General features: G+C 29.8%; 1 protein-coding gene and 1 long non-coding RNA gene across 2 annotated transcripts in view; both read right to left on the bottom strand.

The window, feature by feature from the left end:
- The window catches only part of LOC107451820 (uncharacterized), a 326,140-nt gene that overhangs the window by 296,021 nt on the left and 12,862 nt on the right, over window positions 1–17,257 (bottom strand). The window lies entirely within an intron of this gene.
- On the bottom strand, window positions 11,947–13,558 carry LOC147809505 (uncharacterized). Its single transcript, XR_015433785.1, has 2 exons — window positions 13,268–13,558; window positions 11,947–12,667 (listed from the first exon to the last, which is right to left on the bottom strand). It is a non-coding gene; the product is annotated as an uncharacterized LOC147809505 (long non-coding RNA).

The raw sequence follows: 17,257 nt of genomic DNA, 5'->3' as shown, positions 1-17,257 counted from the left end.
AGTCTTGATTACTAACGGTTAAGGATACTGGAAATTAATACCCTAACTTCAATGGCGCAAAATCGGGAAGGATTGTTTTGATAAGTTAATGATTCTAACCAAGAAAAGATATCGTCATCATCAGGGTTCTGTTTAGAAGAAATTTGGGTTCATTAACGGACCCTTCACAAAATATCTTTTCATAAAACGGACCCGTCACAAAATAATTTATCTTTTAATCGGACCCTTCACAAATTTGTTTATCTTCATTAATCGAATAAACCCTTCCCAGGGGGATGAAAAGAAAGACAGATGTAAACGAACAAAGTTTTGTCTTCGGCAGACGCTTCTTCCTTTATTCGTCCGAAATGAATATTCCGCGTTCAGCAAGCACTATAGGCTAAATACCAAATATTTGTATGTTGCATCTCTAATTTGGAAGAAGCAATTGCTGTCTATTTTTGAAAATTTAATTTTTTTTTTAATTATAATTTTACAGTGTTGAGCATAATCTTGTATCTATTTACAATTAAAAACTCCTTGAAAAAGTTTTTTGCAATAACAGGACCCTATTTGCACAAATTCACAAAAGCAGGACCCTGGTATAAAGAATATGACTTAACGTTTATTTTATATTCTCAAATTACGAGTAATTTTTTCACAATTTTACAAAAACGGACATTTCACAAAATGTTTAGACAGACCCGAGATCATAAACAACCACTCATGATCAAGCACCTAGCCCCATTTTCAGAGATCTATCTTTTAACGACCAATGAAGGAATGCCAAGTAATTTTGACCCTGGTCAAAATTACGTCATCTGGCGCTGACCAGACCAAATCACGTGAACTGCGCCTGGTATTGCACTCACCGCAATTCCACACCACAATCAACGAGAGGACTTTCAGACATGGTAGATTTAGCGTGCAACTTGCTGCATAAACACGCTGGTTGTTTTGTCGGCCGCCAGGATCGAACCCACTACCCTCAACACTCCAACCAGCGGTGTGAAGACGCTTTAACTAACTTTAACTAAAGCCTTCAAGCAAAGATATTTGGATATTTTTAATAATTTCTTTAAATAAAATATGATAATAGCTCTCATTCTTGTAAAATCAACAAACTATCAAATAAACATAAACCTGAAGACTATTACTATTTGTAACATATTTACAAATTTTCAAAGTGACACCACCCACGGTTTTATAAAAGCGTCACAAAATATTCTCTTATGAACCGAAACTCACCTGGGAACGGATTTTTATAGGCAATTCAAAATTAAATGAGGTTCTGTACAAACCTTATAACCCTGGTACAAAGTCCTGTCTCCAAGATATATCGAAAGGAAAAATTCAACGTTTTCAATTTTCAAGCTGTAAGAAATTCAGGAAATGCACCTTTAGCTTAGTGTGTAGAAATAGCATCTGTTGGAAGATCCAATTTTGGATTTCAAAGAACATTTGTGACTAAAAATGGTTTTTTATGTATTTATATTGAGACCAAAAAATATAAAAACGTAATATTGTGAAACAAAAACGTAATATCTTCCAAATGAATTTGTAACGTGTTGTGATAAAAATACATGATTTTCTGTTCATCCTGTATTAATACGAATTAAAGATAAGCTAAATTTATATTGATACAGTTTGGATTGCAAAATTACAATCCAAACTAACAATTTTATTTCTTTTTTTAATACGTTGATAACAATTTTATTCACCACATTAACAAATGTTTTTTTCCTTCTTAAATATCCATGAAAGTAAGTTGCAATAAGGTATATGGCATTGTAAAAAATAATATGAACATCAATAATTGAAGCCTTAAAAGATTATTGACTTAGTGAGTTGGAAGCATAATATTAAGAAAAATATTATTTTTAAAATTAATCTTTAAAATTATTTCTTTTCAAACTAATAAAAAGTCAAAAAAAAATAATAATAAAATAAAAAAAACTGATTATAATGAGGTATTTTTGAACGTGCATATAAAAACGTAGAATTAGAGTCCCTGAATTAATTGATAGTATAGGAGCCTTACGTAGAATGGCAGTCTATAATAAAAATGATTTTCTTTTTATTGTTCATTAATAACAACTAAACTCTAAATATAATCGAAATGAAATAAATCTAGATAAAGCTTAACTATTAAAAACCATAGCATGCTCGAAATTAACTAAGAAATTAATAAAACACACCGTGTTTCAATATGAAAGGTCACTGAAACATTAAATATCTAAAGGGTGAATTGTTAATTCTTATAAAAAAAAAGTTTAATATTTTCAATTTCAACTAATACAATTTCGTTCGAAATAAATAATTAATAAAACATTTTTCACCAATTTATTTTTATTTACATTTCGAAAAAGCTGATTTATTTTCTCCATAATTCTAAATTAGTTACTTTGAAAGATTGTGTAAATTCAACGATTAATAAAAAATTTAAAAAAACTTTAGGAAATATTCGTGCTTTATGAATTATTTTATAAAAATAAAATTTTGCATTACGATTTAATGAGAATATTTTTATTTATTTATATTTTTTTTATTGACTTGAACCAGGTAGACAAAGATTAATAAAAATAAATGAATAAACAAACTATAAAAAAAAACTGAAAAACTTAGTAGGAAAAAAAATTCATATTTAGCAATAGTCAAAAAGGATATTTCAAATGAGAAATTATAAAAATAAAGAAAAATAGACTAAACCTAATTAAAGAAGAAGAAAAAAAACTGTTTTCCCGATGAAATATTTCGTAAATAATGAAAAGAAAAGGATAAAATACATTCGGAAAAATAAAATATGCAACGTAACTAAAGCCTTATATCTTAACTAATTTGCTCATGACGGGAAAGATAAAAATAATTTTTTTAAAAAATCGACTTGAAAAAGAAAGAAATTGCAGCTGGAAAAAAAAATTTAAAATAGTTGATTAATCTAACTTCGTTTCTCTAATATCCGTAAAGAAGAAAAATAAACAAAGTAACTTCACAACATCCACGTTTTAAATGAAAATTGATTGCCAGATTCAGATAAGGAAAATTGAAATAACAAAAGACCGGGAAAATATTTAATTGAAAAATACGATGCAAAAGCGAGTTCGTAGTTTATTTTAATTTAAAAGATTTTTAAAAATATATTTTTAAAATACGTATGAGAATTCAGATGATTTTATTTTGTTTTATTCAGTCCTATAGCACGCAAATATATGATTAATGGTAATGCCGATAGGAATAACATCTATAGTTTATTCCGGTTGGAAAATATTCTGCCAAACGATAAAACAAAGCTAAAAGAATCGTTTGCAGTAGTAGGTTTTTTCCCTTTTCCATGGCAGACATTCGGAAATAGAATATCTCTTTTGATGAATTGAAAACTAAACTGTCACAAATTTAAGCTAGGAAAAATGTGATGAGTTATAAAAAACATGTATCGGAAAGAAATTACTCAAAAAGATATGAGAAATATTGAACGTAAACAACGCAAATATTTTTTTAAAGCATCATGTATGAAAAGATATACCATGTTTCTTTTTAAAAGTTAACGTTTGTTTTATTTATTACTTCTAGTAGACCAGTGTTTCCCAAACTTACGATTTTTGTGTACCCTTTCTAAATTTTTCGTAACGCTGTGTACCACTAATAAAAAAAATCAATGTATTTTTTTAAAAATATGTTTACTTTTCTTTTTTGGTACATAGTTTACTATAAGAAATTGCACAAAAGTTTACAATCACAACTGGCTGTTGACACCACTAATTATTAATTGTTAACTCTGCAAAAAATAGCCAATAGAAAAATACGTAAGTGTAAATTTTCATGGCTAGCCTTGTTTTTAAACAAAAATTTTTGAAATTTTCGTTTGTTGCAAGATATTTCGCATAAGAGCGCGTACCCCCGCTAAACTGTTCCCGTACCCCTGGGGGTACGCGTACCACACTTTGGGAAACACTGTAGTAGACTATGTAGAAATCGTAACGTTTTGTTTAGTATGATCGTCTCCTAAAGAATTAACAGTGTTTGGAGTGAATTATTCTGCATTAGCCTAATTTCATGAAATTTTACTTTAAAATGCATAATTATAACCTCAATGTATACAGTTCATTCCATACAGGTTCACATTTAGAAACACACTTAAATTCAATGAGGTGAACCGCGTTCGAATCCCAGCGATGGCTTTTCAATACGAATTCCGCACCCGACTCACACCGATCACAGTGATGACGTGAAATAGCCTCAGTGGTACACGGATCATGGGTTAGAGTCCCCTTGCCATCAGACTAATCTTGGGAGGTTTTCGTGGTTTTCCTCTCCATTTAACACAAATACGGGTTAGTTCCATCAAAAGGTCCTCCAAGAAGGCAAATTTCTCCCACTACTTGATTCACGAGTTTCCTTCTCTTCTGGATTGGGTTCAAAACTACAAGGCTACAAAACATTAGTAGTCGTAAACCCAAAAATTGGGTAGGCTGTTCAACGGCGGTTATAAAACGTCAAATAAAAAAACTGTTAAAGTAAACAAATCTGCAATGACCAAATATAAATACTACAGAGTTGTACATTAGTAATTGAAAACCTAAAAATTGGATCGGCTGTTAAGAACTGTTATAAAATTTCAAATAAAAAAAACTGCTAAAGTTAACAAATCTGCAATGACCAAATATAAATACTACAGAGTTGTACATTAGTAATCGTAAACCTAAAAATTGGATCGGCTGTTAAGAACGGTTATAAAATGTCAAATAAAACCTATGAAAGTTAATAAATCCTCAATGACCAAATATAAATGCTACAGAGTTGTACATTAGTAATCGTAAACCTAAAAATTGGATCGGCTGTTAAGAACGGTTATAAAATGTCAAATAAAACCTATTAAAGTTAATAAATCCTCAATGACCAAATATAAATGCTACAGAGTTGTACATTAGTAATCGTAAACCCAAAAATTGGGTCGGCTGTACAATGACGGTTATAAAATGTCAAATAAAAACTGTTAAAGTTAATAAATCCTCAATGACCAAATATAAATGCTACAGAGTTGTACATTAGTAATCGTAAACCCAAAAATTGGGTCGGCTGTACAATGACGGTTATAAAATGTCAAATAAAAACTGTTAAAGTTAATAAATCCTCAATGACCAAATATAAATGCTACAGAGTTGTACATTAGTAATCGTAAACCCAAAAATTGGGTCGGCTGTACAATGACGGTTATAAAATGTCAAATAAAAACTGTTAAAGTTAATAAATCCTCAATGACCAAATATAAATGCTACAGAGTTGTACATTAGTAATCGTAAACCTAAAAATTGGGTCGGCTGTACAATGACGGTTATAAAATGTCAAATAAAAACTGTTAAAGTTAATAAATCCTCAATGACCAAATATAAATGCTACAGAGTTGTACATTAGTAATCGTAAACCCAAAAATTGGGTCGGCTGTACAATGACGGTTATGAAATGTCAAATAAAAACTGTTAAAGTTAATAAATCCTCAATGACCAAATATAAATGCTACAGAGTTGTACATTAGTAATCGTAAACCCAAAAATTGGGTCGGCTGTACAATGACGGTTATAAAATGTCAAATAAAAACTGTTAAAGTTAATAAATCCTCAATGACCAAATATAAATGCTACAGAGTTGTACATTAGTAATCGTAAACCTAAAAATTGGGTCGGCTGTACAATGACGGTTATAAAATGTCAAATAAAAACTGTTAAAGTTAATAAATCCTCAATGACCAAATATAAATGCTACAGAGTTGTACATTAGTAATCGTAAACCCAAAAATTGGGTCGGCTGTACAATGACGGTTATAAAATGTCAAATAAAAACTGTTAAAGTTAATAAATCCTCAATGACCAAATATAAATGCTACAGAGTTGTACATTAGTAATCGTAAACCCAAAAATTGGGTCGGCTGTACAATGACGGTTATAAAATGTCAAATAAAAACTGTTAAAGTTAATAAATCCTCAATGACCAAATATAAATGCTACAGAGTTGTACATTAGTAATCGTAAACCCAAAAATTGGGTAGGCTGTTCAACGGCGGTTATAAAACGTCAAATAAAAAAACTGTTAAAGTAAACAAATCTGCAATGACCAAATATAAATACTACAGAGTTGTACATTAGTAATTGAAAACCTAAAAATTGGGTCGGCTGTTAAGAACGGTTATAAAATTTCAAATAAAAAAAACTGCTTAAGTTAACAAATCTGCAATGACCAAATATAAATACTACAGAGTTGTACATTAGTAATCGTAAACCTAAAAATTGGATCGGCTGTTAAGAACGGTTATAAAATGTCAAATAAAAACTGTTCAAGTTAACAAATCCTCAATGACCAAACATAAATGTCTTACTGCACGTAGATTTAAGGAAACAACAAACTCCCTTAACATTAGAGAATAATAGGTTCAATAAATTTTCATAAGCTAACAAAGTTAACAGGAATAAAAATAAATAAGCAATATTAAAAAAAATTAGAAGTAGAAAAGCTTGCAGAATATCCTCTATTTTTCCCCTAAACACACCAAAATGGACGAATATTGTTGATGAAAAAACTTCTAAAAAAAAAATAAATTTCCGTTTCTTTATACGAAAAATATCACTGTTTACGGCTCGTTAGAGAAACAAACCTTGTCGGAAAACACGGACGAAGTATCTCTAAATGTCATACGCAAAATGAAAAATTGGTTTTCTTTGCATAATAAATAGCTTCTAAAATCCTAAGAATTTCCATTTTTTCACAGTAGTTTGAGCGGTATAACCTCAAGGAAGAAGGGGTGTATAAATATACATGAAACTGAAATTTACTCGATCAAAGGAGTTTTCTTGTCACGTTAGGCCCGGGATAGAAAAATCTAGGGATAAATTCTTGCGACATGTTTGAACACGTCTTTGTTTCGCGTCCAAGTTTTAGGCATAAAATGAAGAATTATATTAGCAATCATGAATATCTAAACTTTTTATTAAATTCAAAATTAAAAAAAAAATAGAGCGAGAAAATCAAATAATTGTTTTCTAGAGTGAAATAGCAAGAAGTGAAATTACAAAATATAATAAAAAAATTACAATTTAAGGTAAGTTGATTTATATTTGAGGTTATTTCAGACTTGAGCGAAATTGTGAAAAATCAATTCATACTTTTGTTAATTTATAAAAAAATTTTTCTCCAGATTTTGCGAAAAAATAGAAAAACAGCAGTCCGTTCAGAACTTTTGCAAGGCCCATTTAACTTACAACACAAAAAGTCGGAACGTATAATCGTACGTAAAAGTCGGGAAATATACTCAAAAATCTAACATTTAAGGTAAGTTTAAAATTTATTCGAGGTTATTTTAGACTTTTGTGAAATTGTGAAAATCAATTCCTAAATTTGTTAATTTATGAAAAATATTCCAGATTTCGTGAAAATATAGAAAAACAAGCATCTGTTCAGACTTTTTATGTTAGTTAAATGGGCCTTGGCCATTTAACTTACACAAAAAGTATGTAACTTACACAAAAAGTCTGAAATTGTGAAAAAGATACTCATAATTTTGAGAAAATGTGAGAATCAGATCATGTTTCTCTGGAGGAAAAATAAAAACCATGTCTTTCAAGGAGCTTTTGATTTAAAAATAATAAATTTAAGACGTCGTTGCCTACGTTTTTACGATAAAATATTTTGAGATGAGATCGTTTTAACAGTAAAATATTTAGTAAATGATCCACGTTAACGATAAAAGTTTTAGGAAGGAGGCCCAAATATCTTCTAAAATGACCCCTGGTTGCTTGCAGGGGTCTGTCCAGACGTTTTGTGAAAGGTCCGTTTTTGTAAAATTGTGAAAAAATTACTCGTAATTTGTGAATATAAAATAAACGTTCAGTCACATTCGTTCAACTAGGGTCCGCTTTTCTGAATTTGTGCAAATAGGGTCCGTTATTGCAAAAAAAACTTTTTCAAGGAGTTTTTAAATTATAAAGACATACAAGATTATTCTCAACACTGTAAAATTATAATGGAAAAATTAAATTTTAAAAAATAAACAGCAATTGCAGCTACTAAATTAGCGATGCAACATATAAATATTTGGTATTTAGCCTGTACTGCTGAACGTAGAATATTCATTTCAGACGAATAAAGGAAGATGTGTCTGCGGAAGACAAAATTTAGTTCGTTTACATCTGTCTTTCGCCCCCCCCCTCCTGGAAAGGATTCATTCGATTAACAAAACAATAATGAAGATAAAACAAATTTGTGAAGGGTCCGATTGAAAGATAAATTATTTTGTGAAGGGTCCGTTTTTAAGTTAAAATATTTTGTGAAGGGTCCGTTTTTATGAAAAGATATTTTGTGAAGGGTCCGTTAACGGACCCAAATTTTTTCTAAACAGACCCCTGGCTTGCCAAACATGATGATGACTTTTTTCATTAATTTTTTACACACATTGATTCTATTACAGGATTAGGATAATGTGTGGAAATAGTTATGTCTATATAGCTAATGTTACAAAAACATTTGATTGTAAAAATAAATGTTAGTAAACGTTTAGTTGTTTTCAAAGCAATCATCGGCATAAAGCTAATTTATCAATAAATGTTTTAATGTGCATTTAAAATCACAGTAAATATGCTTTTAAGTAATGTTTAAAATTCCTCTCTGCAAGCTTTACTACTTAGATATAAAATCTGCAGAGAGCGTTATTGTATTTTCTATTGCCTAACTTCACTTGAGAAAATATTCAAGATAAAAATAATATTTTAACACATGGTGGCGGCTTTATTATTATTATATTCAAAACACTGAACGCGAAGACATTTCATTGTTTTGAAAACTCAGCATCCAGAAATCTGTTTGACTCTTTTACAAATTTGTTGGCTTTGTTAAATTTGTTTGCCTTACGAATGGAAAGTGTAGCAGTGAGAATAAGAACGGACATACATAATAAGGCATAATTATTAGGTTGTTGTAGACAAAGCCGCAATTTCGTTGGTGAAAATCCCTCTAAGTATGTAAATTATGTTAAATGGAAGAAGAAAACAAAAATTTCTGCCATGCATGACACTTTAAGAGGGAAAATTTAAAAATAAAATATATTTGAAAACAGAACTTGAACATGGAATGTTACAAGAAAATCTAGAACTTGAACAGAGAGAAAATAATTCTGGTAAAATTCCCCGCACCGTATGGTGCTCACATTTCTGGTGAAAAAATAAAAAAGATAATTCTGGTTATAAAACTGAAATGTGTGTTATTTAAACCATTCATTTGGAAATTTTTCCGTTCGTATGGAAACAGTTAACCATAAATTCTGGCTTTCAAAATTATAGCTCTTATTACCACACATCTAGTAAAAATACACAACTGAAAAGTAAGTTTAACAGGATAAATAGTTTTTTTACTGCATACTCAAAGACAAAATTACCAAATTTTTACACATTAGCCAAATTTTAACAAACATTATAAAATAATATTTTACTATTAACTTTACCAAAACTAAAATCATTACCTAAGCACTTCAATAAAAATACCCGTGAGTTTTGGTGTTTCCATAAATTTAAGCGGAAATTTTACCAGATTACCACACGTGGTAAATTTTACCACATTCTGATAGCTATGACCATACTAATCATTACGGAAGCGCTTTGCTAAAAATTCTAGTGCGTTTTAGTTTTACCATAGAGCCAGGAGCAAGGTAAATATTACCATATTCTTATAGCTATGACCATTACTAATGATTTCGGAAGCGCTTTGGTAAAAATTCCAATGCGTTTGGTGTTACCATAGAGTCAGAAACAAGGTAAATATTACCATATTCTTATAGCTATGACCATACTTAATCATTACGGAAGAACTTTGGTAAAATTCCCGTATATTTTGGCGTTCCCATAGAGCCAAGAACACGGTAAATATCACCATATTCTGATAGCTATGGCCATACTTTTTTCTTAGTGTGGTTTTAAATGTATGTAATACAATATGTTCGAGAATATCAAAATTTAAAAAATTTAAGTGGATAAAAAATTTCACAGTAGTCACATATTTAACAAAAATTTTTATCGTTAAATTGAAAAATATTTATTCTTCTGGAATGGGACAAAAGTTTCGATTTTCAGTCGAAGAACATAAATTCTAAACATTTTTAAATTCATAAACATAATAGAAGTTTAAGTTCTTAAATTATAATATATGAAGTTAAGGATTTCAAGTTAAAAAAAAATGTATGGAATGTATCATTTAGGTCTCTTGGAATCTTATAATTCAAGAAAACTTTTATCTAGCCCAGAATCTACATGATTACCTACCTACCTCAGAGGGCGAAATTTTTACTCACCATTGAGGATCAAATATATTAACAACTGTCGAATAAGTGTTTTAAAATGTTGAATTTTAAATTAAACAATATACGTTATGATAATCGTGCCTCAATAAAGCGACTTATGATATTGTTTTAAAATCAAGCGTATTTTTCTTCCACATAGACAGGGGTCAGTCCAGACATTTTGCGAAAGGTCCGTTTTTCGTGAAATTGTGAAAAAATTACTCTCATTCTTTCAACCAGGGTCCGCTTTTATGAATTTGTGCAAATAGGGTCCGTTATTGCAAAAAAAAACTTTTTCAAGGAGTTTTTAAATTGTAAAGACATACAAGATTATGCTCAACACTGTAAAATTATAATTAAAAAAATTAAATTTTAAAAAATAAACAGCAATTGCTGCTTCTAAATTAGAGATGCAACATACAAATATTTGGTATTTAGCCTATACTGCTGAACGCAGAATATTAATTTCGGGCGAATAATGGAAGAATCGTCTGCCGACAAATTTTTGAAGGGTCCGATTAAAAGAAAAATCATTTTGTGAAGGGTCCGTTTTTAAGTTAAAATATTTTGAGAAGGGTTCGTTTTTATGAAAAGATATTTTGTGAAGGGTCCGTTAACGGACCCAAATTTCTTCTAAACAGACCCCTGATTGAACAAAGAAGACTGAGTCACCTTTTTTTTCACATAGGAAATAATTGCTTCAAAACACATAGAAATTTAAAGACAACCTTATTTTGATTCAATATTAATGTTTCTACGTTTCTATTTTATTTTATCTTTTTTTTTCTCCTTTATTTTCTTTTATAATTTTCACGAAATTTTTAAGACTATAAAACAGTGAAAAACAACAATTTTAGTGCGGCTAGAACTTTAAAAACGGAAAATAAGTTAGTTGAGTAAATGATTAAATTATCAAAGGATGTCTAAAATAATACATCTCTTTACTTTAAATATATTTTAGAAAAGCCATTTTAAAATATATACATATATAGATAGATATACATCGAAGAGCCATTACATTATGACCACCCTGCTAATAACATATAGAACCACCTTTAGCCCTCAAAACTGCTAACACCCGCTGTGGCATTGATTCCACAAGGTGCTGATAGGTAGTCTGAGGTATCAGGTACCAAGCGCTCACCAACTGGTCCTGCAATTCCCTCACATGCGAGGGGGTAGCGTGGCAGCACGAATTTGGTTTTCCAAGTAGGATCACAAATGCTCTATTGGATTAAGGTCAGGTGAATTTGGGGGCCAAAACATGACTTGAAAGTCACTGGAATGTTCCTCGAACCAATCCATGACGATTCGACCCTTATGACATGGTATCCTGTTGGTAAACACCATCCCCCGCAGGAAAAACTGTTGCCATGAATGGGTGAACCTGGTCTGCAATTATGTTCAAGTAGCTTACAGACGTCAGGGATTGTTCTATGAGGATTATGGGTCCTAACGTGCCCCATGAAAACATTGTTCCTGGGCGAGAAATAATGAAAACCTGGGCGAGCCCATTGTTATAGATGGAGAGTGGTCATAATGTAATGGGTCTTCAGTGTATAGATATATATTATTTTTATCTTTTTTAAGGGTTCGATTTCACGTTTATAAGATGGTTTAAATTGTTTTTCTCCTACTTTTTCAAAACTCAATCATATTTTGCGAACAACATAAAATAAATGAAACATAAAATGAAAAAAAAGAAGCAGCATTTTAATTATTGTTAAATTTTCAAAAGAGTATTGAGCAAATTTTTCTTCTTTAGAGGGATTACTATGCAATTCTAAATAGTATGTAACCAAGTCTTTAAAGACAAGGAAACAACAAAAACAAAAATATTTAAAACAAAAATAATTAATTTAACATTTAAAACGCAATTATGCAGCACAATTAATTAAAAACATTAGGCAAATGTTCTAAATTAGTTTCTATGCGAAATAAATCGAAAGGAATGTAAGGTAAGAAAACAACTAAGGAATAAAAAGACAAAATTAAAAGCAATACACAAAATTGCAAACATTTACTAAAATGTATTAAAATTTTTTAATTCTGAAAGCCTTTTTGTGGGATTCGCAAGAATTCAATTAACGGAAGACATGAAAAGCCGCAAGTGATCTTAATGAAATTTGCGGTTTTAAACAAAATCATACAATGTTTTTCAATTCCAAAAAAAAAAAACATGATTTTTATCGTTTAATAAGTAAAAGTTAGTAAGTAAAAGTAATTTAATAAGTATCGTTAAATAAGTTTTGTTTTAGAGAAAGAAAAAAAAAAGGCTCTCTCTTTGCAAACAATTTTTACACGCAATAACAGATTGAGTAACAGATTGTGTTAAGCTCACTATTATTCAATAATTACATAAGATCAAATTTTCTTATGCAGGGGTCTGTCCAGACATTTTGTGAAAGGTCCGTTTTTCGTGAAATTGTGAAAAAATTACTCACATTCTTTCAACCAGGGTCCGCTTTTATGAATTTGTGCAAATAGGGTCCGTTATTGCAAAAAAAGACTTTTTCAAGGACTTCTTAAATTGAAAATAGATACAAGATTATGCTCGGCACTGTAAAGTTATAATAAAAAAATTAAATTTTCAAAAATAAACAGCCATTGCTGTTTCTAAATTAGAGATGCAACATTTGATATTTAGCCTATACTGCTGAACGCAGAATATTCATTTCGGACGAATAATGGAAGAATCGTCTGCCGAAGACAAAACTTAATTCGTTTACATCCATCTTTCTTGTTTTCTGCCCTGGGAAGGGCTTATTCGATTAACAAAACAATAATGAAGATAAACAAATTTGTGAAGGGTCCAATTAAAAGAAAAATCATTTTGTGAAGGGTCCGTTTTTAAGTTAAAATATTTTGTGAAGGGTCCGTTTTTAAGTTAAAATATTTTGTGAAGGGTCCGTTTTTATGAAAAGATATTTTGTGAAGGGTCCGTTAACGGACCCAAATTTCTTCTAAACAGACCCCTGTTATGAAAACATTTAATATCAGGATTTAAAGTATGTATGTATTAAGTGTATGAATTTTAAGCAACTTGACTTAAGTTAAAGTAAAATATATCAGTGCTAAAGTAAACTGACTCATTTTTAAAGTAAACTGTAATAAAATTCCGGATCAGAATACAATATAAAGAACCAACACTTCGGGCCGTAAAATCCATCTCACCATAAAATCGCTTTGACCCTAGAATAATTATAACGTAATTATTAAAGTAATACTTATTTAATTATAGTGATCCACTGATTTTATAATGATTATTATTGTAAACATTACGTTATACTATTAGATTTTTTATACAATAACATTTTCGGGTAAAATGTAATTTTATAGTAAAAAGTACCGGCACCTTGAGTGCCGGTACTTTTTGCCGCAATATAATCAGGGGTCTGTCCAGAAATTATGCGAAAGGTCCGTTTTTGTAAAATTGTGAAAAAATTACTCGAAATTTTTGAATATAAAATAAACGTTAAGTCACATCATTCTTCAATAGGGTCAGCTATTGCAAAAGAACTTTTTCAAGGAGTTCTTAAATTGTAAAGACATACAAGATTATACTCAACACTGTAAAATTACAATAAGAAAAATTTAAATTTTCAAAAATAAACAGCAATTGCTGCTTCTAAATTAGAGATGCAACATACAAATATTTGGTATTTAGCCTATACTGCTGAACGCAGAATATTCATTTCGGACGAATAATGGAAGAATCGTCTGACGAAGACAAAACTTAATTCGTTTATATCCATCTTTCTTATTTTCTGCCCTGGGAAGGGTTAATTCGATTAACAAAACAATAATGAAGATAAACAAATTTGTGAAGAAAAAAAAGAAGAATTATTTTGTGAAGGGTCCGTTTTTATTGAAAAGATATTTTGTGAAGGGTCCGTTAACGGACCCAAATTTCTTCTAAACAGACCCTGACTCCTGACCCCTTTCCATTTGAAAAATAAGGCAATTCAATTTTTTGTATATATATATTCCTTTCACGAAATCGTCTGTTTTGAATTAAAAAACACCTGCATCGTTTTCTTCCCAGTTTAGTTCACGATCAATTCATACAGCAAACGAATTTAAAACAGAAGCTTACCACCCCTTGTTGAAGACCTAAGAGAAAGCGCATCTTAAGACACTGGACAAATAGCACTTACGAAGACGCGCACATAATACACCTCGGGCAAATTCCACAGCCCCTTACTAAACACGGGCGATTAAATACCCTCCCCAAAATGAGTAGAACAATTGTTTCCACGGGCATTACAAAGGAACATGCATCGTATCCCATGAGTAGGGATGGTACTTTGAAACCGGGGTTAATTACATGGGTCATTACTTGCTTTTATACTGTTCCTATAGAATTAGAGGCTTTTTGGTGTTTTACATTCTTTCTTTTAACTTCTGGGGGGAAGCTTTTATTTATAAATTGTCAGAATGACATAAGTTTTTCTATTTTCGGTGATAAATGAAGTTTAAGAACAATTGTTCTTTTGGGAATGCTAGAAAACGGAACAACAGTTTTAATTTTTCGTACTCATACTAAAGGATATAATGACTAAGAGGTATAAATACTTTAGCATCGTATATTATATACTTAAAAGAAAAACATAAAATACTTTTATGGATATTATTATTCTAGAAAGTTTAAGAACTATTTTAATAAAAACTATGAGTATTAGTATAAATATTGAATCAAGGGATAGTTTAATAGATAATTTTAAGAGGTATAATACATTTACATATAACATAGATCTACACACAATTACTTATTAAACTGATATATTCCAGAAAATTCTAGAAAAGCCTAAATCACACGAGATATATTTATTAATGGAAGGTCAAACAACGAATAGTTAACTACACAATTTCTTGTTTGCTCACATTTGTTCTCGTTAACTAGTCAGTATTTATTCCTCTTAGTCATGCAAATATGGCCTAAAACAAAGTTAAAATAACTCAGACAAATCTAATAAATAATTTTTATGGTTACGGTTGAGACATAACAACAAAAAATGCGTAAACAGGAAATGATATATGTATTATAATATTATGTATTACGTGTTAGAACATAGACATAGTCTATGTTGAAAGCGACTTGTGGAATAAAATATAGGATTAATAATGGTTAAGTAATAAATCTAACTCAAATTAAATAAAAAAATAAATTTGTATATTATGTAATTTAGTAAAAAAATAATGTATAAAAAGTTAATCTTTGACGTTATTTTAAGTTCTAATTGGTTATATTGTGGATGATCGGAAGCTTTAGCAAAACCAAAAGTATTTTAAATAAATATAGCAGTACAGATAAAAATAGCGATATAAATCAGTGATTGTGTCACAACACAAAGTGAAAAACTCTGAAAATTTAATGAGCAAAAAATCAATATCAATTTATATGCCAAACATGTTTCATAGTTAACAAAGTTTTTTGAATTAGCATTTATAATTAAATTACCAACTAATAAAAAATATCACACCTTTAGATTAACTAATTCAAGAATAAACTTACTTCTTACAAGAATCGCGATAATGGATTTTAAAATTGCCGGAATATGAATCGTATTGGATTTTAAAATCGAGTGAATACGAATTGCAAAATTCTATTTAAAATCGCGAGAATATGAATCGCGATATTGGATTTCAAAAACGCGAAAATACAAAATGCGATATTGAATTTTTAAATCGCGAAAATATGAATCACGAGGCATAATTTTTAGATTACGTGAATACAAATCGCAAAATGCATTGTTTTTAAATCACGTATAAATACGAAAATCGATGTTTGATATTAGAAGCGAATGATTACGAATCGTAATTTTAGATTTTAAAATCAAGTAAAAACGAAAAGCGACATTTAATTTCAAACTCGCGTAAATACGAATCGCGTCATTGGATTTCAAAATCGTGGGAATATGAATCGCGATATTGGGTTTTAGAAACGCGTAAATATTAGATATAAATCTAATATCGCGATATTGTATTTTTATATCCCGTGAATATGAATCACGATGTAGGATGTTTAAATCATGCGAATACGAATCGCAACTCATAACTTTTAAACAAGGTAAATACGAAAATCGATGTTTGATATTAGAAGCGAGTGATTACGAATCATAATATTAGATTTTAAAAATGCGATATTAGCAGATTCCAGAGCAATTCATAAGATTCGAAATGGCGGAAATTCGCCAAACTAAAGAATCGAATTGGCTGAACATGTTTGTTAGGATTTAAAAGTACGACGATATTCAACTTAACATTATTTTCATTATTCCATCATCATCATCAAAATCTTTCTCTCAATCATTATACAACTGTGTGAAAATTCAATTTTTATTTTTAGTATTAACGTCGTACAAATACAACGAAATTAATTTACACAAAATTAATAATTAATAAACACAATTAATTACCACACAATTTTATATTACGGCTTACAGAACTGAATAACAAAACAAACAAATATATAAAATAGTTCAATATATGAAACAAAAGTAGATTTAGTTAAAGTAATACTAAGTACATTTATATTTATTGTAATAAAATAATTATAAAAATACTCGCATAAGGAAAATTAGAATAAACAAAGCCATTTATTTGTAGCATATGAATTTATTTAGCTAATTTCGATATTAACAGTGTTATTGTAATTCGCTATTATTTCTGAGCAGGGAATCTGACAATGGAGAAAGCCTAAAAAATTTACATAATGGTGACCAAATATGTCTACCCTTTTGTCTTCCCTTCATAATATTCTTAGTTCAAAGACATCTACTGGAGACGAACATGATAAAAATGGTCCGTTACCATAGAAACGAGTCAAGTAGCAACATATGTTGCAGGCAAAGATATATAATATAGGAAAGGAAATAGATGCAAGGATAATGCTTCGCGAAAAATGAAAAGAAAAAAAAATCTTTTTTTTTCTTCTTATTCATACCCTCACAAAAAATGAAG

This window comes from Parasteatoda tepidariorum, chromosome 5 (assembly GCF_982258835.1).
Source record: "Parasteatoda tepidariorum strain Cologne lab strain chromosome 5, Ptep-v5.0, whole genome shotgun sequence".
Lineage (NCBI taxonomy): Eukaryota > Metazoa > Arthropoda > Arachnida > Araneae > Theridiidae > Parasteatoda > Parasteatoda tepidariorum.
The sequence above is the reverse complement of the archived record's forward strand: the minus strand, read 5'-3'. Positions and strand labels throughout refer to the sequence as shown.